Source organism: Marmota marmota, unplaced genomic scaffold (genome assembly GCF_001458135.2).
Source record: "Marmota marmota marmota unplaced genomic scaffold, marMar, whole genome shotgun sequence".
NCBI classification, from domain to species: Eukaryota; Metazoa; Chordata; class Mammalia; order Rodentia; family Sciuridae; genus Marmota; species Marmota marmota.
This window is the reverse complement of record NW_025999842.1, coordinates 32,823,918-32,849,598: the sequence shown is the minus strand read 5'-3', so window position 1 is coordinate 32,849,598 and position 25,681 is coordinate 32,823,918. Positions and strand designations below refer to the sequence as shown.

Sequence of the window (25,681 nt, the reverse complement as noted above, 5' to 3'; positions counted from 1 at the left end):
TCTAATAGTGTGACGATGAGATGGTTGGCTATGTCCACCGTCAGACTCAATGTAATTATATGTGAAGCGACAATTCCCTTATCTATTAGGAACACTTGCTGTGGCTAACTGCATTTCAGTGTCTGGCAGATGAAATACAGAATTAAAATCTCAAACTAGTTTCTCAAGAAGTTTTTTACACCCCCACGCCCGACCCCAAATAATTTTTAAAGCTTTTAGCCTAAGGGATGATGTTAGCCAGAGAGGAATGGGAAGACAGGTGGCATTTAAAGACCTTAGCAAGATTAACAAACCAGATGTGCCTCTTCTTGTTCCTCAAATGGTCTCTCTTCATTTTGATTGCTCTATGATAGTTCACATCTTTTGGACCTTCTGAGGCTATCCAGAGTTAATATGACAGTGGATACTTCAAATTGTAAAGTAAAAATTAATAGATAATTAGCTTTGTCATAATGTTGTCTTATCTAAAGAGAAGGGATATTTGTATTTGCTACCCACATTCTTTACAGAGACTCACTTAGGTCTAGCTCTTGAATGGGAACCAAAGAGAATGTTTGGAAGAAACAGAAACAGATGGCAGTAGAGAAGATTGAGATACAGTATGACTTAGAGGCATCCAGGAGTGTTATAGATTAGTACTAGTGTGAAAATGAGAGAAGTATTCCACACCACTTTACTTATGGAAGCTGACTGATTTTACAGTCTGATCTCCATTAAAATACCTTATGGTGGGCTGGGGTGTAGCTCAGTGATAGAGCGCTTGCCTAGCATGTATGAGGCACTGGGTTTGATCCTCTGCATCACATATAATTAATTAATTAATTAATTAAAGGTATTGTGTCCATCTACAACTAAAAAAAAATTTAAAAATTAAAAAAATACCTAATTGCATATTGGGGGGATGTAAAAAGGTTTGAGCTAATGTCAGAGAATGAGGGGAACAAGTTCCCCCAACCTTTAAGGTTCTTTGGAGACTATAAAGCCCAGGTTTTAACACAATATTAGAAATTCTGCACATACTGGTATGAAAGGAAACATTGAAGCAAAAGAATTTAATTACTAGTGGTCAAACCAAATACGTTGCCTTTGCCTTTCAGTTAACTCACAATATTACTGCATGGAAGAACACTGTGCTGTTGATGTGCTGACAGTGGGGAGGAGGAAGTGGGTGTTTATGAACAACTCACAACAGAGAACGCCTTCCCCAGCCCTTTGGGATGGGAGCTAGGAACACTGAGGTGCAGAGCTGGGACCCAGGGTTTGTATCCATCCTCCATCACTTATGAATTATGTGAGACTGGAAAAGTACCTCAGCTGCTGCAAGCTTCCCTTCTTTCATGTGTAACACAGGCCTAATTCCACCTTATTAGGCATTCATCTCAGGACCAAGTAGTATTCAGTACCTGAACTATGATACCAATCATCATAAGTAGAGAAATGTGCAAAGCTAAGAAACTTTGCCCACTATGCCCACTAAGGATTATACTTTAGCGCACCAGGAAACTCTCTTTGAAAGGCTACTGGAATAGCCTCAGATTTTATAGACTAGGAAAAGTTGTGCCTCACAACTTTTTTAGGTTCCTTGTATATAGACCATGCTGTGTTTTTAAGTAGAAGTTAAAGTCATAACTTGTCCTTGAAAACACTTTCTGGTTCACTTATTTGTCTGACTCACAAGAAATTACATTACACTGATTGTTGCATGTTTATGAATCATTGACTAAAACCAGCAGTTACTCTTAAATGTACTAAAGTCAAAATTAATTCCTAAAACTTAGATCCCTTTAAAATTCAACAATCATATTCTTAGCAATAGACTTAGCAATATTACCCGGAATGTCAAAGTGTACATTCTAAATGCAAAGGAACTGTCAAGGACATGTCAATATTTGAGTCTATTATATATTAGCCATGCCAGAGACCCTGGAGTGATACCTAATGTGAACAACTCACTCTGAGTCACCACTGAATCTAACAAAAGGTGCAAATAATCCTGATACGTTGTGATATTTATTTTATAGCACTTTTGAACTATTTTTTATAAATTAATTTTATAAATTAATAAATTTCAAAATGGATGAAGCAATAACATTGAACTTTAGGTAATTATGTTTAAATTAAATATAGGCATTTAAAATAACCATTTTAATTAAGTACAGGGCTCAGGCAACAAATCATTAAAAGTGGAATTGGTAACTTGAGAGTTCTCATTCTGAAACCTCTTGTACCACTTTCTAATGAGTTCTTTTCTCTACTTAACTGAAAGACTAAATATATCTTCCTGAAGTGGCAGCTGATAAGAGAAAACCCTTTCTCAGGTCATGGTTATCAATTTGATATTGAATCAGAGCAAAGAAATCTGTTTTACTATAGTCTTTTAGATCCAAAACTGTGTTTAGTGTTTTAGATCTACTTCTAATTTAACATGTGATTTAGTCTATAAGCACTTAAGATAAACTTCAACAACTGAAACACCATTTAGTATTTTAGTTACAGTCTGTAAAAATGAAAAGCTATGTACTTTATAAAGAAGGCTCTGAGCAAGAAAAGTCTAAATAATTTTGCAATTCAATTAAAAAAATACAACTAGAGAATAATGAAGAATAACTCCAAAAATCTTTTCTTTCATGAAATGTGGATACATGTACCCCAAACTATATAGGTTTTTTTTAAATCTTCCAGTTCTTACAGTGCAATGTTAACACTTAGCATAAACTCTGACTCTTAAGAAATATTTTAAGTTAAGTGAACAGCACGTTGATAAAATTTTACAAAATATATTAAAAAGGGCTTTCTTTTAAATCATTTACTGCTACTTCCTAGTTCAAACTACTCAATTAGAATACCTGGTAAAACTAAAGTACATCAACTCAAAGCTTTGAAGGAAGTGTATTTTTCCATTATCTGTTGTTTTCTTATATTCTGGAGTTAGTACCAATGTTAAGAATCTAAAAGAGAGCAGAAGGCCTGCTTCAGAAAGAAGGTAACTTGAAAACAAGTTAGCTTATTTTGTTACTTGATTACTGATTGTTACCTTTATCTTCTGCTGTAAAAGCTGAACTAATTGAAGGTACTACTACTACCCTTGGGGGTTCAAGCTCTATGTGTAACGAATTGTTGAGTGCCCTCTTGAGTTTAGCATTTTAATTACTCACAATTATAATATTTCCATTTATGTAGCGTCTTTGAAAACCATTCTACTTTATCCAACAGATTGAGGGGCAGAATAGTAGGGGCTTGTTTGGTATAATTTTATATTGAAGTCAGGTAGGCTGTGAGTGTACCAGGAGATTTCCACAAGCAATGGATCCAGTTTTCCGGCTAATAATTGGGCAAAGTTGACTTGTGTCATGTCCTGAAATGACTGGATGCGTTATTTTTCTCTCTGGAACCCCGGGTAATATTCGGTTTTGAGATAAAGAATGGACAGGGTCTAAAGTGAAAGAATTGTAAATAATTTATACAAATATATTAATCAGAGAACAGATACAGTAGATTCAGCTGGGTATTAGCCAAGCACACAATTTTTTTAGGTCTTTTCTGTTTCTTGAAAAAGTGTGTGTATGTGTATGTGTTTCTGCACCACAAACATGTTTGCATCCAATGAACTTAAGCAAAAAGATGGATTTTTTGACTATTTTAGAACGAAAAGTCTTTGTGTCTACTTTTGTTGAATATATATTAGTGATAATGATGTATTAGGTTTCTATAATCTACTTATATGTCATATCTACTCTTAATAGTAGTCTGAAATAGTTTTTAAATATTACTTTTCAAAAAAGAGCTTGGCATTGCAATCTTTTCCATTTTTTCCCATATCCTTCTTGTTTTCTGTCCCTCTAATACAGCACTTCAGTTATAGATTCAAACATGAACTCTGCAGCCAGAGAATGACTCAGGTCTTCTGAATGTTCTGTATATAACTTAGAAAGAATTAGCAATTGCTTAATATATTCAAATAGCATCCAACATAAGATGATTGATCATAAGATGATCGTCTACATTTGTTAGTTAGTCTGAAGATATGTAATACATAACATTTTAAAGAACACATTTAACCACTCTCACCTAAAAACCTCAGCAGTCAAATATGAAATGAAGTTCTGCAATGAGAACATTCTCTGAAAGTACATGTGCATAGTTCCCAATTTACAAGCTCATTCTTGATTAAGAGAATTAACAATTACATATTCTAGGGTTAAGCTCCAGTGTGATCTGTGTTCTTCGTCAACAATTGTCTAATAAAGGGACTGGAAGTACCATGAAAAAATGTTCTTATCATCTATAATAGGCTTATTTCCACAACAAACATTTAACTTCAGCTACTAAGGGAAAACAAAAAGGCTAATTTGGAAAATCACTTTGCTTTCAGGTGCTAACAGACAGGGAGCAAACTGAAAAGACAGCCAGGAAGTGAGGAGAGGCCATGGAATGTCCACCAACCAGATAATCGCTGCTGGAATAATGAGAAGTGTCTGAATGTAGGTATGTGTATGGGAGATTTTCACACACTTCAGCAGTTCATTATCTAATTCCCCAACTTCCACTCAGCTCTTGCACCTGCTGTCTCATCAGCCCTTGGAAGTGCTGGTTGGCAGGAGTGAGCAAGCGCACACACACACATGTGCATACGACATGCTGATAACAATGAAATTTATTCTCCAGTGGGCCTCCAGCAGGAGATCTTCCATCCTTTTGGACTTCTGAACATTCTACAAAATTGTTTTAAACCTTCTCCTCCCACTCTCGAGTCTCAATACTCCCATATGGAAATTTTCCCCCGTCACTGAAACTGATTCTTACTTCCTGGATGCAGATATCTCTTGTCTATGCTGTTCCCATTATCTAAAACAACTTTCCCAACTTCTCTTTGCTGATTTTAGTTCTGTTTACCCTTGAAGGCCAAAGTCAAGTTCCATGTTCTAGAATCTTGCTGATTTCCCTCACCCCCATAATTTCCCTTCTTCCAAACTTCTATGTACCTTGTGTTATTACTCTTTTCCAGCATTGACAACTTCTATTATGTATTGTTTTTTTTTTTAATTCTGCATGCGTGCATCCTATATCCTCAGTGTATCAACTGTTTACTTCCATTTCCAAGGGAAGAGGACACAGGCATGGACTAATCTCTGATGGTGGAGGGAGGCAACATAGGTGAGAGGTTCAGACAGAGCACACATACTCTGGAGCCAGCCTGCCTGAGCTTGAGCTCCCTGCTCAGCCAATTACCAGTTGGGTGACCATGACAAAGATTTTTGTTAAAACTTTCTATGCCATAATCTTCTGATCTTCAAAATGAGGATAATAATATTATCTATCTCATTGGGTTATTGTGAAAGACTGAGTTGATAGATAAGAACACTTAAAAAACAATTATAGTAATCTCAATTTTCTCAATATATGCTAGACAGTAGATGGCATGATCTCCATTCTCAAGACAGGAACACGGCGGCCCTGCAATGTCAGGTCACTGCCTAAAAGCACCATAGGAGGCAGAATTAAGACCACAATATCTGACCTTAAACTTTAGGCTGTGTCATTCTGAACATTGCCTCACATGCAGGTGTGCAATAATTAGTTGTTACTGATAATGATGAAATTTATTCTCCTTTATTCAGAGTTTTTTATGTATATTTTTTATTTATATATGACAGCAGAATGCATTACGATTCTTATTACACATATCAGAGTTTTAAAGTAAATTATGCTGATATTTCACTAGATTTGACCTCTTACAGGACACTTTAAATATGAAATGTTTTTAGTTGACTATAGGTAACTTTTTTTAAATGAGTTAGTCCAAATGGGATAGAATAGTAATTACTTTGTAGGGATGGTGATTTAGAGGCTAAAATTGTACTCAAGTATTTCTTTTCTGAGGCATTGAAGAGAGAAGAAAATGCTGATGGCTGTTTCTACCCTGGGTTATTTTGGAAACTATGTGATTATAAAATAAGCAATGGAAACAGTAGAAGTACTTACAGGTACCCCTAATTCTTAAGTTCAATGTAAGATTGATCCTTCACCTTCCCTCTTTCACCCCATGTAATAGTTCAGGCTGGATAAAATGCCATTGCCTACAAAAATCGTATCTGGGAATTTTGTGGATTGTGTTATTTAAAAATAAACTATAAAATTGATATGAAGTAGATTTAAAATTGCTTTATTCTCTTTGACATAGTTTTGGAGAATTTGCCAGGGGCTCTGTGAAAAAGGCAGATTGGCCCCTCTTGGAATCTCTTCATTGTCTAGAAAGTCACCAGGTTTTATTGTCACCTGCAGCATTCCTTGGCTTCTACTTCTTTGTTTGTGCATCTGCAGCACTTGGATCTATGCTGGGATATAGTAGATACTTGACAAATCCTTGATTAATTTGGCTTCCCTACTGGCACATTAGGCATACTGTGACTTCCCTACCTGCTACAGAATTCCAGGGTAACTTCTAAGATTCTCTGTTGACCTAACAGAACCACCCGTAGGCAAAGAATTGCCAAGGATGGGAAATGGGGATTCTAACATTTTGAACACTTAATCATTTTAGGTTTTTTTACTTAACATACATCATTTCATTAATCCTTAAAATATCTCTATGAATTTAGTTTTGGTATCCCTATTTACCAATAATGATGCTAGAACTCAGAGTTTTTAACATATTTAAAAATCAGACAGCTGGTGAAAAAGGATTCCTAGCACAAACCTAATCAAAGACCAAGCAAATGGTATAGTAGTTATGAGGATTATGAGGGCAAAGGGAGCCTTGATCCAGAGTCATGAAGCAGGTATTATATTTAGCATGAACTTCAAGTGACCTCAGGCATGTCAGATGACCACCTCAATTTCCTCATCTTACATGACATTACAATGAAGATCAAAATATTTTATTGTTAAAATGGCTTTGAAATGATCAGAGATACCATAAATATAAATTATAATTATGAGTCTAGTAAATAGAAATACTGAAATAGTTAAGAAGTTTGTAAATGGTTTAAAATTCCTAGAAGGTGATGGAAGCAATAAAGGAAGACCAAATAGGTAGAAAAGTCATGCCTCTGTAAGGGATTCTGGGAACAGATTTAGAAAAAGTTGCCCCAATTGTCTAGGACCAATGCTATTCCATTCTCAGTTACCAAGTGGCATTCTATGTTTTAAAATCTAGCTACAAGGCCATAATCACTAAACCAAGAACTCTATATAGAATGATCATTGGGAATTAGGACTACTGCACTTGTGTAAGTAATGGTTGTATAGCCAGTGGCTCATTAGGAACACTACCCTTAAATATATGGTTTAAAATTACATGTGTGCTCCCCAGAGTCCCTGAGACACCCTGGGTGCCTGAGTAGGATCCAGCCTGATGCTTCTTGATAGTCTCTTGAACAGTTTTTCAAAAAGATCAATGGCACTTTAAGTTGTGGCTGATGTCTGGCTTTGACCTTGTAGATATTGAAGGGAAGTAAATGTATTATATGAGTTATTAAGCACATGCTTCAGTTATTATCATAGTAAAAACAGCTCAGTCTCATGAAACTGTGAGGTGCTTTCTGTTTCTTAGCACTTAATTGCTTTCCTACTGAGTTTAGATAACATGTCATTAATCTCACCATATCTCAGTGCATTGATTTAGATTTAAGAAAGTTACCCATGTTTCTTCATAAGCTTTTATTTATGTGATAAATTTGAGACACCACCTACCAGATTTTTTTAAGCTGACTTTTAGCCTGAATGAGAATAGGAAAATTTGAACAGTATTCTAGAAATCAAAGAGAAATTAAGAAACCACTTTTGTGTGTCTTTTGTCAAAGCCAACCCAGAGGAGACTTCTGTTTCCAAGATGTACTGCTGAGATGGAGAATCCATGATCAATTGTTCAATTTCATCTGGCCAATTTCAACTGTCAAGTATTTCTAAAAATATAGGCCTATGATAATAACACATTTGAGTTTTTAATAGCTTCCTTAGAATTTGCAGTTTATCATTATTGTTAATTATTAAGCATCTTGATGGTAGAGTGGGATGCAAGGATAATGACTGTAGGATTAGAGCCACCAATGGCTAAGATGGAACATATTTGGACATCTGGTTCTCGGTTATAAAGGTATTTTGTAACTGCAAGTCACTATACAAATACCATTTACAAGAACCATTTTTATAATATTAAATTAATTTTTTCTGAAGCATTGTGAAACTTAATATAGAAAAAAATTCCTACCTCTTTCACTTAAAATGTATTTATAAGCATGTGTTTACAACAATAGCAGGGTTGTATCTCTTTCTAATAAAATAGTCAGGAATTATAATATCTGCTATTGATGGAGTGCTTGTTCTATGCTAGACCAGTTATAACAGATCTGTCTTAAGTCTTTAAAGCATTTCTGCAATGACATTTTGTTATTTTCCCATACAGTTGAGGAAACTGAAGCTTGGATATGTTAATAAATAGATTAGTAAGTTAGTAAATGGTAGAGCCACAATTCACATCAGATCTATTTAGACTCTGATGCTCATACCCTTAACTTTTAGGGAAGCCAGAAGGTAATGAGTGAAAAGAAACATTCTCAAAACCAAAACAATAATAATAGCTGCCATTTATTAATGTGCCAGGTACTAGGCTAGGTGCCCTCAGGGATTTAAATCCATCATCCTAATAAACAGCTCAAAAAGGTTCATTTATCTCAGGTTTTTCAAATGAATTAGATATTAATACTATTCCCATTTGCCTTATGAGGAAATTTAAAGTTCAAAGATATTGAGTTCCTGATGCAAGCTATCAAACCTGGTAAGAAGCAGAACTAAGTTGTCTGCTCTGGTCTTACTGAGTTCCAAAGCCCATATTCTTTCTATTATAGGGCATTATTGTGTCTGAGTTATAAAATAAAGATTGTAGGCTATGTCATTCTCTTAAATTATTCTTGGAATGATTTTAGTTTTATTTAGAAATTAATGAGATTTATGGTAGTAAGGAACTTTCAGAAAGTAAGTATTAGTTCAATTAATGTGCACTAGTTTGTTTATTCTACTACTGCCCAAGTTCGCCTCAGTCATATTTAACATTATAAATCCCATGTTCTCAGCTCATATATCATATTCCAGAATTTCACTAAGAACCAAATAGTGAAAGCAAAGCTATTAAACTCAGGAAACTGCATCACAGATCTAAATGGCTGCTCTAAAGTACTGCAGGTTACAAACACAACTGAATAGTTTTCATCATCATCTTTCAAAAAGCCTAGAGTGGCACTTTGCCTTCATTCATTAAACAAGTGTCAATTGAGTGCCAAGAGCTTTCATGGCTCTGTGATAGGGACATTGGCAATTAATAAGAACTCAAAGCCCTGCCCTCCAAAAGCTTAATGGATTAATTAGGAAGGAAAGAGTAGCCCCTGAACAACAAAAACCAAAATTATGTAACATCACAATAGCAAAATAAATTCTGTTTAATAACAAACAACAAAAAAAGAGGCTCCCAGCTTCCTGATTGGAAATGCTATGTGCAGAAAGGGTCAAAAAAAAAGGCCCCACAGAAAGAAGACAGCTCCTGGATGAGCAAAGATGGTGAGCACTGGCCAGGTCAGCACTTGTGGTGGAGGCTGTGAAGCAACAAATACATTTATTGTCCTGAAGGTTTGAGCAGGAAACTGGAGAAGACTAGGAAAGGAGGTGAGGGGGCCAAAGCCTTTCATTCTAGCTAAAGACTCTGGCCTTTGGCCTCCAAGTGATGGGCAGTCATGGAAAAATTTTGAGCGGAGGAGTGGCATAATTAAAATAGTGCTTTAAAAAAGATTAATTTGACAGGACTAGGCAGGATGGATTGGTGGAAAGAGAACAGTGCAAAGAAAGTGCTGCAATAAGTCAGGTATAAAGTGATGAGGTTCTGGACAGAAGTGACAATGGGAACAGGAAGCAAGAAATGAATGTAAGAAATGGCATAAAGACAGGGGAGAAGGCGATGGCTCGATATGGGAGAGGAAAACAAAAAACATGCTAATTTTAAATTCCATAATAGGAACCTTTTCTACTTAATGATACAGAGTCCATGAAACATTATATGCCATATTCATAGTCAGCCAATGGATTCACGAAAGATCTTGCTTTTTTATTCAATGCATCATTTCTCTTGACAAAATCTACAGTATGCTCCTGTATTTAAAAAGAAAGTAAATGCTATTATAAAATTGAAACAATAATTTTAGCTTTATGTAGCCATAATGATAATAATAAACTAGTAATCATAACTATAGTTACAGGATGGCAGCACAATAAAATGAGTAAAGAAAAGTCACTTGACAATGATGCTTCATTCACCACTGAATTTCTAATTTCTTAGTTTAGCTGTTATATTTTCTACCAAATTGACTTTTTAAAAACTGTGAATTGATTAAGTGCAGATTGTTTTTATAAATGTAATTGTATGATTCCCTAGTAATTTGGGTTTTGTAATACCTTCCTCCCAAGATTAATTTAATTGTCTTCAAAATGTCTTTGTGTGATTATTTTACTTGTATAGACGGAAAAAACAGAGCCTTAGAGAAAATGAATTCGTGATTTATCCAAGGTAGTGTGAGATTTCAAGAATGTATCTTCTTTCTGTAAGCTCAGGGGACTTTACAGATAAAATAAGATTAAATAGCAAGCATTATTATTTTTAGTTGTCTATGTTTACTAAAAATATTGATTTCCAGGCAAATGCAACCTTCTTCTACACACACACACACACACACACACACACACACGATTGCATTAGTATATGACATATACTGTCAGCTACTTCAGAAAAAAAGTGACATTTTAGTACTACTTAGATGCTGGTTTTAATGCATCAGGTAAAACATATTGTGGCTTCTAATATTAATTCATTCCCCACTTTGCATTGTTCAAAATATTTATGATCTAATATAGAGCAAAACATATTGTTATCCATTTTCCCCAGCTTTGATATAAAAGCATTCTTCAGCTGTTTTCTAGGGAGGGATGTTGTCAAAGTTTGATGGTAATTTATGTTGTCAGTCCATTAAGTTGATTTTATGGCAGCCAACACAACTATTGTCCATTTATGAGAAACCTGAGGACCACTCTAGGTCTCCACGAAGGCTCTTTGATACCTGCCCTCTCATATGGCTGACCTTGAGGGTAGTTGAGTTTGGTAATTTATGGCAAACACCATCTAGGAAGACCCATTTGCAAGATTCGATGTCATTTAGTGCTAAATGATCATTGCTGAGTCCAGAGACAATCTGAGCTCCTGACAGAGCAATCCCATAAAAAATATTGCCTACCCACCCAGGTGTCCTTTCCAATTATCTGGAGTAGAAATTAATACTTTTAAAAGCTGCTAGTTTTTGAAAGGTTATTACAATTTATTCCAGCAGTTTCTTTTGCACATTATGATGAATTAGTTTATTACACCATTATTTTCCATGTCAGCTTTTTAGAAGATTGAACCATAATGTTGAAACATTAGTGTGAATGGCAAACATACTATTTTACAGCTGAGTAATATATTTCTTTGAGAAAAATGTGCTCAGTTTTTAATAACAGGTAATTTTATGTTTATGTTCTCTAATGCTGTTGTCAGGTATTATTTATTTCTGTTTGGTAAGAACTAGAGAACTTTCTTTTAAAATGTTAATGGTGGTTTAGACAGATTTTAGAGTCATAGTAAGAATATATTACTTAAAAGTAGAAAATGTGAATTGGAAGTGTTTTCCCCTAAAAGCTAATATTTTCTAAGGTTTTCCTGACACTGATTTAAAATATAGTTACTGCCAGAGGGAATAATATTTCTGTTTTAATATTTTCTATAAATGTAGTGGGGGAAGGGATATCTTTAATTCATTTTCTGTCTTTTGAATTTTTTAAAAAATGAAACACCATTTTCTTAAATGATTTGGTACTTCATAAGTCATTTAAGTATTCAGTAATCTACAGGTATGTTATAAAAATAATACTAATTAGAATTAAAGTATTTTTTGATCATTATTCTTTATTGTATGTCTATTACGATAGTAAGAAAGCATAATTTTCTACTTAACCAGGTATAAAAAAATTCAATGTACTTCCATATGACAAAGATTGATAGAAAAACCCTTAAGAGTTCTAAACATTATATTCACTTATATAGCAGATTTGTGGTGGTGTTGTTATTGGTACCAGAGATTGAACCCAAGGGCACTTAACCACTGAGCCCATTTTTTTGTTGTTGTTTTGAGACGGTGCCTCACTAAGTTGCTAAGGGTGGTTTGGAACTTTCAGTCCTCCTGCCTCAGTCTCCTGAGTCACTGGAATTGTAACCATATACCACCATACCCAGCTTAGCAGATGTGTTTTGAAAGCTGATTACATGCCAGACATTATAGAACTACGTGGAGTTGAGGCGTATCCATTGCAATACTTTTTAGAAGTTTGCCTTTTTTTCTGTTATTTTTTAATTTTTAAAAAAAATATTTTATTTTTTAGTTATAGTTTGACACAATACATTTATTTTATTTATTTATTTTCATGTGGTGTTGAAGATCTAACCTAGGGCCTTGCATGTGCTTGGCGAGCGCACTCTACCACTGAGCCACAACTCCAGCCCCTATCCCTCGGTTTTTAAAAAAGTCATACAACTCTACCAAATTCTGCCTCTTGTGCAAACTGAGCTCAGAAGCAAAATCAGTGACAGTGAAGATGCTTTACATGTGCCATTTCCAATCTAGTAAATGCTTGCCAACGAAAAAATTATTTTTTGTTTTCTCATCAAACACATTTGTTTCTTGAGCAAACATTTTCAATATTGAAATATTTATTTTTGCTGATATGATTGGAGCAAATGTTAGTTTTAATAAAATTAAGATTCAAAACATTCCACAAATTTTTCCCATTGTTCCAGACACTCTCTTGATGATGTGTTAAGCTGATAATATTAGAGCCAAAGTTTCTTGTATGTAGAAGGAAAGGACAAAAATTTTACTGAAATATACCATACAGAATAATGTACACATCAGAAGTGTTGAAGCCCACTTGACTTTCACAAAGTGCTCACACCTGTGAGATCAGCCCCTGGATCACAAAACAAATCGTAAGTATCTCAGCAGACACACTTGTCCCCTTCCAGTTGTTACTCCAGTCCCCCATAACCACACTCCCAATTTATGACAACATAGGTTATGTTTGGCTATACTTTGGACTTTATATAAATAAAACATGACTTCTTTTGCTCAGCACAGTATTTTTGAGATTCACCCACACAGTTGTATGTTGTATTCGTTTGTTCTCAACAATGCATCATATACTCCATCACTTAAATACATATTTTATGTACCCAGTCCACTGTTGATGATCAATGGGTTGATCCCAGTATGGGGTCATTGCAAAATTAATGCCTCTATGAGCATCATACATATGTTTTGGTGAATGTAAAGCATTTCTATTGGGTCTATTCCTAGAAGTCCCAGGGCTGGGTCATAGGATCCATACAGATTCAACTTTCATAGATACATCCAGCCAATTTTTATAAGACTTGGTAATTCCTTATAGTTGTTAGTTATTTTTATTTAGACTCCAAGATTAAGAATAACTGGGAAGAACTGAATAATTTTTAGGTTTCTCTTGGGCCTAGAATTCTATAATTCAGTACTTGTTTACAGTGAAGAACATTGGCAGATTTCAACAAAAAGCAAATGATAAGGATCTGCTGTTTGGTTTTCCATCACATTTCTCTATTTGCATTTTAATCTGGATTTGACTATTAATGAACATGAGCATTCACATTTTATGCCAAATAATGAAATTACAGTATCTGATGCAGAAGAGCTGGAAAATTTTTTGCTTTGCCCAATCATAAGCTTTCATGTAATTCAGAACATTTATTTACCATGCTGGTAGAAATAACTAGCCAAATGCAAAATGGGCCCTTTCTTTAATGTTCTGGTTATTTTTACTGGAGTAGAATAGAGACTGTGAATATACATTCTTCAATAGGTTTTCATTGAACATATTTATCCACTTTGATAATTTTTTATAGATTTGGAGGATTGCACAGAATCCTGGTTCTACCAAATTATTTATCTCCCTTAGCCATATTTTCTAAAAATTATAGACTCTGCCTTACAGTTCACTGTGAGAATGAAATAACATAACATGTGAAGCACTTTGCATGATAATAACGAATAAATAAAGGTACATGTGATAAGTGATTAACAAACCTTCAGTGATGTCATTTTTGTTTTTCAATTTTAAGTTGACTGTTCTTCCAATTTCAGTCTAAAGACAGTAAAGGCTCTGCTACTTATAATTACTTAATAGATAGATATTCTTTAAAGTCAATTTGAACTTTGCAAATAGATTTTATTCTTTCTTTTACTTATGTTTCCATAAAATATTTATTTGGTACCTACTACCTACTAAGCACTAGGCAAGTCACTGAGATTCCACCACAAGTAACCCAGACGCTGTCCATGGGCCCATGAAGCTGTTGAGGCTTCCAGGTTTCACAGGCAGGTGGGACCAGACAAGGAGGGAGTGTTCAGTTGCTATGGGTTAGCACAGGAGAAGCTCCTCACTTCAGGACGGCTTCCTGGAGGAATTGACAGCTCAACTGACAGATGCAAAGGATTAAACCAAGTAAGAGAGGAGTAAGGAAAGTACAGGGACAAGAGGACCTAATTGAGGAAAAGCAAAGGAAATGTGTCAAGAAGTCAAGACAGAGACCAGTCCATTAAGGCTTTATAGACTGGACTTTGCTCTTTATGGCCAGGATAATTAGAAGTCATTGAATGGTTTTTAATTTAATTAGTTGGCAAAAAATTGTGTATATTTGTGGTTCATATGTATGCATTGTGAAATGGTTAAACCATGTTAATCAATGTTTCTATCACCTCGTATTTGTGTTTTGTTGTTGTTGTTGTGAGAAGAGTTAAGATCTTATTTTTTAGCAGTTTTCAAGTATGCAATACATGATTATTAACCATCATTGCCCTGCTATACTATGAATCTCCTGAACTTATTCCTTCTAATTGAAACTTTGTACTCTTTGAGTAACATCTTCCATTCCTCCACCACCATTCCTAAACCCTTTGGAAACTACCATTCTGCTCTGGGAAGCCACAGAATGATTTTAAACTTGAGTATTTTAATCTAATTTGTGTATTAGAAGGTCCAGTGTTGGTACAAGGTGAAAGATTAATTAGATGGAAATAAGACAGGGGGAAAGAAGGGCAGTTAGGCTGGTGTTGAAATCCAGGGAGAATGTAACAGCAAGCTGAATGCAGGTTTCATAATGAGAATAGGGAGAAGAAGAGAGATAGATGGCGTTAGCCTTGGAGACCTTGATCATATCTGTAATCCTGACTTGGAAAATGGGATGGACACTCACCATGGACACTGAGGGAAAGGATGCAGAAGAAAGAGGCCAAAAGTGGGAAGCATGCATGCCAATGAGGCAGGTGAAATATTGAGGCACCCTTTTTATCTAAATGTGGAAAACCTTATATATTACCTGAGCAGCTCCAAGTTTAGAAGAGCAATCTTAGCTGAAGATATAAGTAACAGTAACTGGAGCAGCAATGGACATAGGCAAGTTACTTAAGCAGAGCTTAGAGTGGGAAAAGATAGAGCTAGAGCAGAGGAAAATCCTTTATAAGGTAGAGGGTGAAGAAGAGGAATGTCAAAGGGCATTGAGAAGGAAAAGCCACAGTAGGAAAATGTGAAGGGCATTGTTATTGTGACGACTAGTGGAATAACATGTTTTAAAAGAAAGAAATGAATAGTCAGTAGTGCCACATGCTGCCAAGATACAAAATAATCTGGGTATTGAAAGTGTAACCACCAGATTTGGAAACAAGGTCTGTGGAAACTTTTCTAAGACGGGTTTAACTTTGAGCAAGCTAGGATACAAGAAATAAGTGGAAACACAAATACAAGTTAATGTAATTCCAGGTAAATGTGATTACTCAATAGCCATTACATGACCATATTATTAAGATAGTTGTACTATTTATGATCCATTAAAATGCACTTTTGCAACTTAACACAGCTACAAAATACATACTACTTTTGACCATAATAGATTTTTTATCACTAGACATTTTTCTACCTTTAAATGTTCTTTAAAATAATATGAATAGCTGGGCATGGTGGCACACATCTATAACCCCTGTGATTCAGGAGGCCGAGACAGGAGGATCACAAATTGGAAGCTAACTGCAGCAACTTAATAAAATCCTGTCTCAAAAAATACATACATTTAAGAAGGACTGGGTTGAAACTCAGTGACAGAGTGCTCCTGGGTTTGGTCCCTTGTACTGCAAATAATAATAATAATAATTCATTTAATTTTTAAAAGAATATGAATATATTCTATGAATATACTCTAATCTGGTTGTTGGAAACTTGACTTTTGGTGCACCTCAGTTGATAATTCTGAGAAAACAGGAATAGAGTGGGGAAGAAGATTCTCTTTGGAGTAATTTTTTTGGAAGACTTTTTTTTTTTAATATTAGAAAGAACAGGATGCTGATGCATAGCATAAAGGAATTTCAGCAAGAGAAGGATTCCTGTCCTTGTGTATACTTATATGCAGAGTCAAACCCAGGGAATAAACTCTGTACAAGAAAAGACAGTGATTCATTATTGTGAGTTAAGACGGGACATGTTATAAATCACAAGCAGGAGAAGCCCAGTTCTGTTTTCCCTCTCCATTCCACTGAAAATTAATTTTCTTCAGGATTTTTTTCTTGGTAGCTGTTATTTACAGTATCGCCCTCCCAGACTAGCTCATTCATTTCTAAAAGCAGTTCCTATTGGAACACCAGGGCAAAAACATAGCAAATTAGGGGAACTCTATGAAAGCTTTACCTCCACCTCGTCTATAAATGTTGGGTGTGTTTGTCATCCCATCTCACACCAAGCCTGAGCCCCATTTAACACATGACATTTGTATTTAGAAGAGATTTGAAATGGATAGTGTTTAGGGAATTTTCCTTTTAAAAATATAGAAGGTCACTTGAGTGGATGATAGAATGGGTCCTTTCATGAACTCTGCATCTTCACATAGTGGTTTGTTGCTTCAAGGGCAGACCTAAAAAGCAAGTGGTGTGGACTGTGGCTGAGCTGTACACAGCACCCCCTTGCCCTGCTTTCAACCACCCACAGCAGTGCCCCTCCATTCAGGATTGAGCCTGGGAGCCAGGCCTGGGGCTGAGGACCTACTTGCACATTATGTTCTCATCTGATCTGCATCAGAGACATGAGGCCAACACTCTAATGATATCCATTTGACAAGCAGGGAAAGTCAGAATCTGAGAAATTAGGTAATTTCCCTTAGTATACAGCTAGTAAGACTTGGATTTAAACTCAGATTTTTCTCCAGTGGCCTGGTGGAACTAAAGAATAATGTGCTTGTATTTACTCTTTCTTTTCTTTCCTTTCCCCCCGCCCCCGCCCAAGGTTTGACTAGAGTCCACTGGTTTGATGAACAAAAGAATCATATTTTTGTCGTATAATTCTACCACAAGCTTCACTTTACTAGCTTATTTTTTTTTTCCTTTTTATTTATATCCTATTATTTATATCACTGCACACCACTTAAAATTGGGGGAGGGGTTGAAGAAAAGGCAATTAATATTTAGTCACAAGATAAAGCAGTCATTATCAAAATTTAGTATCATGATAAAATACGTTATATAATAAACACATCAGTGTTAAACATAAGAGATATCGTGCTACAAAATAATTAACATAAATTTGTTCCTCAAAGGAAAGGACAAGGCAAAGTCAAGAGGATAGACAGTGCCAAGGGCTTGGGAGGAGAGAGAGGAGCTGCATTCTTTACAGCAGTCATGGGAGATTTTTCTTGTGAGCTGACATTCAACAGAGGTTGCAGGGAGCAAAGCCCACCTACCCCCAGCCAAAGTGCATCTCAGAAAAAGGAAACAGGACTAGCAAATATGAGAGACAGGAACTTTCTATGTGTCTTCCTCAAGTGAGAAGACCAGATGGAGTAGATGAGGGAAAAGCAGAATGGCAAGAGACTAGTTCAGAGATAGTGACCCCGGGTGGTCTGAGTTGTAGGACCTTGTAAGCTGCCCAAAGGCTTTAGTCAAATGTAGTAAGCAAGTCACATTTACAATTGATATTGCTTTAATACATGCAGTCCAAGTTTTGACAGTTTTTGTCTCTTTGGGGGCCCCTTTTACTTATAAAAAGTGCCAACTGAATAATTTGACCTGAAACAAAGATGAAAAGTATCAGAAAATAAGCATGCTTCCACTCCCCCGTCCTCTCCACCACCTCCCAGGGCAGGCAGCAACAATTGATCATAGATATCTCTAGACACATGGCAGTAGAGTTGGCCAAGAGATGAACAACTCCAGACATGGCCTGTAATACTCAAATAGCTCCATCTTCTTCCACTACTCCATCATTCCTTAATAGACTACCACTCAAAAGCCAAACCTCCACATCTGAATTTGCCTTTGCTTCTGTCCACCTGCCCAGGAACTAAAACTCCCTGGGATCAACACTGATGATCCTGCTCCCTACTGAGCCCTCATGACCCTCTTGCTTCCCCATTCCTCTAGGTAATTCCTCCCTACTCATTTTTTTGCCCATGTGGAAGGGCCTGAACACCCAAGAACACCAAAATAATCTTGATCTTTCCAGATCCTAGTGTCCAAATCTGCAAAATGAGTCTAACTTGACTCAAATTGCAGGATTATCTTAAGTACTGATACTAAAATGTCTATGGCTCATATTATATGAGTCCTTAATCTGATAGAATTAAAAAAAGAGGAAAAGAGGGATCAGGAACTTGAAATAGAAGAACAGAGGTGGAAATTACTTACATTTGGAACTAGTCTCATAGTTTTGCCATAGTGACACCTCTGTCATACCTGTCTAAGCATGGAAGAGTAAACTATATTAAAATAAAAGATAATGATGGACCAGAGCAAAAATTTGATCTCTCTACCAATATGGTGTGATGGGAATCTGCCTTGTTAACATGAAAATGAAGATAAATATCAGGCAGATTTTACTCTGCAGAGGGGACAGAATTTTTCAAGTCAGACAGAAAAGTATATCAATGAAAACATACAAACAGACAACATTTAAAATATTTGGGAGTATAATGGAATTCCAATAGAATGTCAACATTTCAACATATAGTTATTTAAAGGGGATTACTGAAGATTATTCAGCTATCTGTATTGAATCAGGAGGACTCAGACCAGGAACTGGCACTTCCCCACCAGCATGGAACATACAGGAGGATATCTACCAGCTATTAGTATTCTAAGAAAGTCTAAACCAGAAGATGGAGCCAGTATCTGAATGGCAGCAATGAAAACGTTCTCACTACCAAGGTTATCAGGGTAATAAAGGGATATATGAATAAACAAGTAAAATAGAGCAACTGGTAATATTCAAGCAGATGTGGAGGGTTCCAACCATGGCTGGGGTCAGAGACAAGATTTCAGTTCCTGGTAGAATCACAAGAGAGGAAAGAGATTGGAGAGACTGGGTTTAGGTGAGCTGGGATTCAATCACTATGACAGCTAGTATTAGGCAACCCAAAGAGCACGCATGTCATTAGGCAGATCTCCAAACAGATTCAGTTAACACAATTGGAAACCAATAAATCAACACTAGGCAAAAGGTTTGCTATCACAATTCAAAGCACAGGCTGAAGCTTCTTGCAGTGAAGGCTCCATGAGGCTTAATTTTTACCTCCCTCCCAAACGGAAGGAACTGACTGGCTAAGGGTACACTCAAGATTGCACCTACACTGGGAGAGTGGACTACAGGAAGAGAAAGTGTGTGGGTGCAGAGAACAGAGTTGGCACTGCTGACCCTCCAGCCTGACAAACTCTCAGCAAATCCATTATAGTCTCTGGATTTCCCTGGGCTACAAGATGTGATTCTGAGAAGAAAGATGAGAAAAATAAATTTGTAAGTTGCCTGGGGGTTCCAAACTCTTTCTTCTTTATAAAAACCAGTTCGTGCTTATCTCGGGCAGCAAGAGAAATATTCCTAATCACCTAAAATTTTATCTGTGGCTAAATGTCCATGTAGAATGCTGTCCTCAAATGTTTAAAATTATGTAGTCCTGCTAGGTCGCATGCCTGTAATCCTAGCAACTCAGGAGGCTGAGGCAGGAGGATCACAAGTTTGAGACCAGCATCAGTAACTTAGCAAGCCCCTGTCTCAAAATAAAAAATAAAAAGGGCTGGGGATGTGGCTCAGTGATTAAGTGCCCCTGGGTTCAGTCTGCAGTACTAGAAAGAAAGAAGGAAGGAAGAAATAAAGGAAGAAAAAAGGGAGGGAGGAAGGAAGGTAGAAGTAAATCGTGGAGTCAAAGTAAAAAAGAATAAATATGTGTTAATAGTAGTGCATTCTTAGAGAGGTGAATGTACAGGTACATTAAAAGAAACACAAGTTTCCACCATCTTCCAGTGAGATTCAAACCCTCATAAATCTTTATTCCCTTAAAAAAAGAAAGAAAGTAATACAAGTATGCACTAGTAAAGAAAATTGCACACTAGTGTTGAGAATTGAAACTGAAATTTTATCTTGAATAAGTCAAGGAAAGTAAATTTAGAATCGTCAGCATACAATTAACCCAACCAAACAGAATAGGATGGAAGAGTATTGGCTGAATGTATTGAATCAGAAAAGAATGACCTTATAAATACTGGCACAAGAACTTATGTTTTTCTATTTTAATTTACAGTTTGCAAAGTGTTGATATAATTTTCTACATATTACATAATTTGATTGTGCCTTCTTTCGAAGGGGTTTTGACTATATTGGAATTTATAGGGCAAATGCTTATTCAGAAACAAATTGTTTATCTACTTACTACTGGCTTCCAGAGAGAGAGGTCGTGCAGTCCATTTAGGCAACTGGAATCCTGTCCACCAGAAAGCTAATCAACAAGATGGCTAGTTACATTTATGAGTATTTCTTTTAGAGGCATTTAGTTTCAATCCCACAGATGGTAGCTGCAGTCCATTAGTTTCTGAGCCAAGCTTTTCCGTGTCCTATTGTACTTAGCAAGATTGCTATTGCAGCAACACAATTATTCCAAATTCAGCCCGTCAGAGCGCCTAAAACAAAGCTGTGTCCTAACAATTTAATTCCAGCTCACCTTCCCCTTTACAGGGTAAACAATCAAACACCTGCTGAATTCTGTTCCACATAATGAGAACATCTGAGCAACAAAGATCAAAGAACACTGACATTTGATCTTAAAGCCAATATTGTAGAGCCCCATCACAGAAAAGGTTTTTATTACAAGGTTTCGGATAGCTCTCTTGCAGGTCAAATCATGCCGCTCCAAATAAACAATACCAGAAAATTCTGACCTGACATGGTCAACTTGTAAGGCTCACGCCAGTCCTTTGCCCAGTCATCAACATTTTTTGATACTTTGCTTTATCAAAATCAGCCTTCTTTTGAATGACTTGAAAAATGGTCCTTTGAAATACATAGGGGCAAGAGAATATGTGCCTTCTGGTCTTTTTATTCATACTTTGAACAAGCTGTAAAAGTGTACAGTGAAAGGAAGTTAAGGATGTTTATCTTCCTAGTTAGACTGGCATTCCCACTTTCAAGAACAAGCCAAATATTTTGAGTTTTGAAAATGTCTGAGACACAATTTTCCAATGTAACTCACATAAGACACACCCACTGTCCCTACTGGGCTGTTTATCCTCTGCATTTATAATGAAATAAATGGGACCACAAATGACAATGTGGCAATGCTTTCTTTCAGGGTTCTATTGTAATTACTGAATATGCCTCCTACACTATGCTATTACTCCTCTGAGCTTTTTATTTTAACATTGTTACACTATAGAATGAAAATCTCCTTTCCTCTGTCCCATCACATCCAAACTGCTCATGAACCCCCGTATTCTTCACTAAACTATGAGAAATAAAAATGACGTAGGATGTTCCACTTCAGTCTTATCGAGGCCCAATGGTAATAACAGTCCCCAGGATCTCTCTAAAAAGGGAACGTCTACAATTTCTTATTATATGGAGTAAATACTTGTTTGGATATACTTAGTCAAAGGGAAAGGTAGGTCTCTAGTAGTTTATCAGATTGCTTTTTTTGAAAACTTTGAGAAGTCAAACACTGAACACCAGTGCTTTTGTGTTGTGTACAACTGGTGCCTGATGAAGTTTAATAGTGTTTTTTATAATGAAACTCTATTGACAGAGTCTATGTGACATGTAGCTCTGGATGAAGACCACAGCGTACATGATAACAGCACAAGTTAAAACACACTCCTTGGGACATCCAAAGTAATTAATTTTATTGGGACCATTGTTAAATTCTTTCTCTTTGTGAAAATATTGAGCAAAAGACGAGTTTTTAGTAAGAATATTTGATGATAGCCATGAAAATATAGTTAGCCACCCCCACTCCTTATAGAATACAAATCCTTTTAACTAAAAGTAACACTAACCAAGGTACCAGAGCATCCTTCTAACACTAATCAACTCATTTCCCTTTGAGCTAAGGTGTTAATCTAATCAAAAGGAAACTGTATTTTAAGACTGTCACTTTTTAATACTGAAGGGTGTAAATTTGCTACAATTTTGGACAGTGTTTTAATTCATTCAGGGCTACTTTTGATTTAGTGATAAAAATTAGACTTTCATATGTGTATATTGTGTTTTTATATGTGTGACTTTTTAGGTGTGGTGATAGAACCCAGATTTAAAACTCCTGCTGACCTAAGAATGTATAATGTTTAGAAAAGTGACTTTAGGCTACTTAGCACTGAAATTTCAAATTCAAATTATTCTATAGGTAATATCATATTTGTCCTTGTATCAAAGAATAATCATGCTTCGATGCATTGGGATAAAGGAGAATGTATTTGCTATAACAAAGAGACCCAAAAGTAACAGAAGCTTAAATAGAGGTAGAGTAGCCTCTACTATCTGAAACGCTTGAGACCAGAAGTGTTTTTGATTTCAGGTGTTTGGGGATTTTTAAATATTTGCATATATTGAGTGATATATCTTCGAAATGGAACCCAAGTCTAAGCATGAAATCCATTTATATTTCATATATAACTTAGACAAGAATAACAGATAATCACATAATAATTTTGATAATTTTGTGCATGGCACAAAAAGTTTTGTGGCATCAAATTTTCCACTTGTGGCAGCATATGGCATCTAAAACTCAGAAAGTTTCAGATTTTGGAGCATTTTGAATTTTAGATTGTCAGGTTAGGGTTCTCAACCTATAGAAGTTTATTTCTCACTGACCTAACAATTAGGAGAAGCAGAAGTCCAGGTTGGTAGCATAACTGCTATCATTTCAAGAGCCAGAATCTTTCTATGATATTTTCAATCATCTTCATCTTCATGGTTAAAGCTAGGTCACTGCCATACCAATGTTCCTGCCCATGGAGAAGCAGAGATGAAAGGAAAGCAACATTCTTTTCTTATTATTATTATTTTAATTATATACATTTAATGATACATCATCATAATTCAATAAATGCATATAATGTGTAATGATCAAATCAGGGTAGTTATATTTCCATTTCCTTAAATATTTTTATTAACATGTATTAATTATACATATTCATGAGGTACAGCATTAAGTGATGTGTAAGTTGCACACAACACTTCAGCTCACATTCTGTTAGTGAGAATTCAGTTATTTGGCTACGTCTTGCTGCAAGTAGGGTCTGGAAAGGAGTTTGTGCCAATTCCCATCTAAGTCTGTGCTTCTGGATAGTAAAATAACTATGTGCTGTCAAAGTCCTACCCAGTCTTTGAATCTTGCAAAAAGGCTCAAACAAGCTTTTCCATCAATGCAGAGATTGCCCTGTGTGCTGGTGACATAAAAGCAGTCGGGTTGTCTGGCTCTAACCGTGTAGACCCAGTGTATACTGTTACTGTGGGAATAGAATAACTGCTAAAATCTCCCATTCAGAAAAGAAAGATGGGAAACACATAGCAGTCCCTGATCCACACCAGTGATGACACCCTGTTGCTCAGGAACTTTAAAAACTCCTGCCCTTCCATGTGGTTCCTCTGCTTAGATCTTGAAGGACCTCCTTGGCCATCGGCCTCAATGGCCTCTAACATTACCATCCGGGATATTCTTCCTTGCCCATTATTCTCCTCAGCTGCATGTGAGGTGTGATAGAATATTCTCCTGTGAGGTCTAACACAGGAGCTGAACAATCACAACTTTTATGAACCAGACTTTTGCTTCCTTTAAAAACATTCTGTCAGCTTAGGCCAGCCAGCAGTCTCTCTGTAAGGGGCAAAGTTAGTTAATTATCTTATTTTCTTTGTAAAGGAATTACTATTCAACAATATTCTGATTTCCACATTAGATATCCTACTTAGCTGTCTTTGTGATTGATCAGTAGGATAGAGCTCTCTACTGTCAAAGACTGCTTCTTGTAAACCATGGTTTAAAGAGGCATAAAGGGAGGCAAGTGAATTAATTTTTTTCAATTTTATGAAAATGCTGAAATCAATCTTATTTCCAAATCAGACTAATTATTTCCCCCCAAAAACAGTGAGGCTTTGCACTCAACTCAGTTACCCAGCCTCTAATGACAATCCACCTCAATGCACCGTAGGAGGGCATCTCTTTCTTTCAGGTGGTTAAAGATAAGGAGGCATAAGGTTTCTTTCCACAAATTGTTTTAAATTCAGCTGAGGTAGGTACAACACAATAGTCAGAAATGACCACCCTGGAACAAAAGTATATACCTTGATTGCAGACAGCCTTATCCTGGCTGTGTGAACCTTTCTATGGCACAGCCCACACAATCACTTCCTCTAATATGCAGTTCCCCAAACACCCACGGTTTGGACTCTTACTTCTTAGTTTGTTTGGCATCCTTGACTCTGTATGGTCCACCTAGTCAGCTCTTCCCGTTTAACCTTTTCTTAGCATCTCTCATTTCCGATCCATATAAACTACCTTGACAGAAGTAGAACAGAAGAGACTGGACACCTGAGGAATTTTTAGGAAGCAGGTTTATTGACTGCAGGGTTCAAAGGTGGCTCTTCCTCTGAACAAAGATTTTGGAAATTTTTTGAACTTCATACCCAGTGGGGGTGGCTGTGGGAGGCTTGGAGGTTCACATGACAAGTGCTCTCTGTTCCATCCTCTAGACCAGACACAGACCAAGAAAACAGAGATGATGTCTCTGTGCACAAGAAGCTTGTAGACTAACTCACACCTTTTGTGTGCAAACCTGGCATTTACAAAAAAAGAGGAAACTACCAACCACAATAACCTCTGCAGACATCCTGCAGATCTGACAAGAGGAGAAGCTTAATTATGGCAAGGGTCTTTCGGGTGGGGGTATCTGGTCTGCTTCATTGTATGGTCCACCTAGTTAGTTCTTCTCATGTAACTTTTCTTTAGCATCTCACATTTCCTATCCATATAAACCACCATCACCACTCTTTCCAGATTCCCTCCTTCTACACCAGAAGCTCTGTGTCCCCACGGTGAGCATTCCCATCATTGCTGTTCTCTGATTTGGGGATCTGACTTTCCAAACCCAACACTGTCATTTTGTTTCAGCCTCTCCTTAATACGGGGCCCAGATAACCCAGGCATACCACTAGGATCATTAGAATATCACATGAGATAAAGCTTGAACTACTAAGCCATTTTAAGAAAGAATCTTCCATAATAAAGAAA

General features: G+C 36.4%; 1 protein-coding gene across 3 annotated transcripts in view; it reads left to right on the top strand.

The window, feature by feature from the left end:
• The window catches only part of Hs3st5 (heparan sulfate-glucosamine 3-sulfotransferase 5), a 159,636-nt gene that overhangs the window by 44,296 nt on the left and 89,659 nt on the right, over positions 1-25,681 (top strand). The window contains exon 2 of one of the 3 annotated variants that reach the window (XM_048791541.1): positions 4,373-4,481. The exons of 1 other annotated variant lie outside the window; for it this stretch is intronic. The gene's annotated coding sequence lies outside the window, so the exon portion shown is untranslated. Of the gene's footprint in view, positions 1-4,372; positions 4,486-25,681 lie in introns of all 3 variants that reach the window. One more of the 3 variants, XM_048791492.1, reaches the window with a different exon arrangement.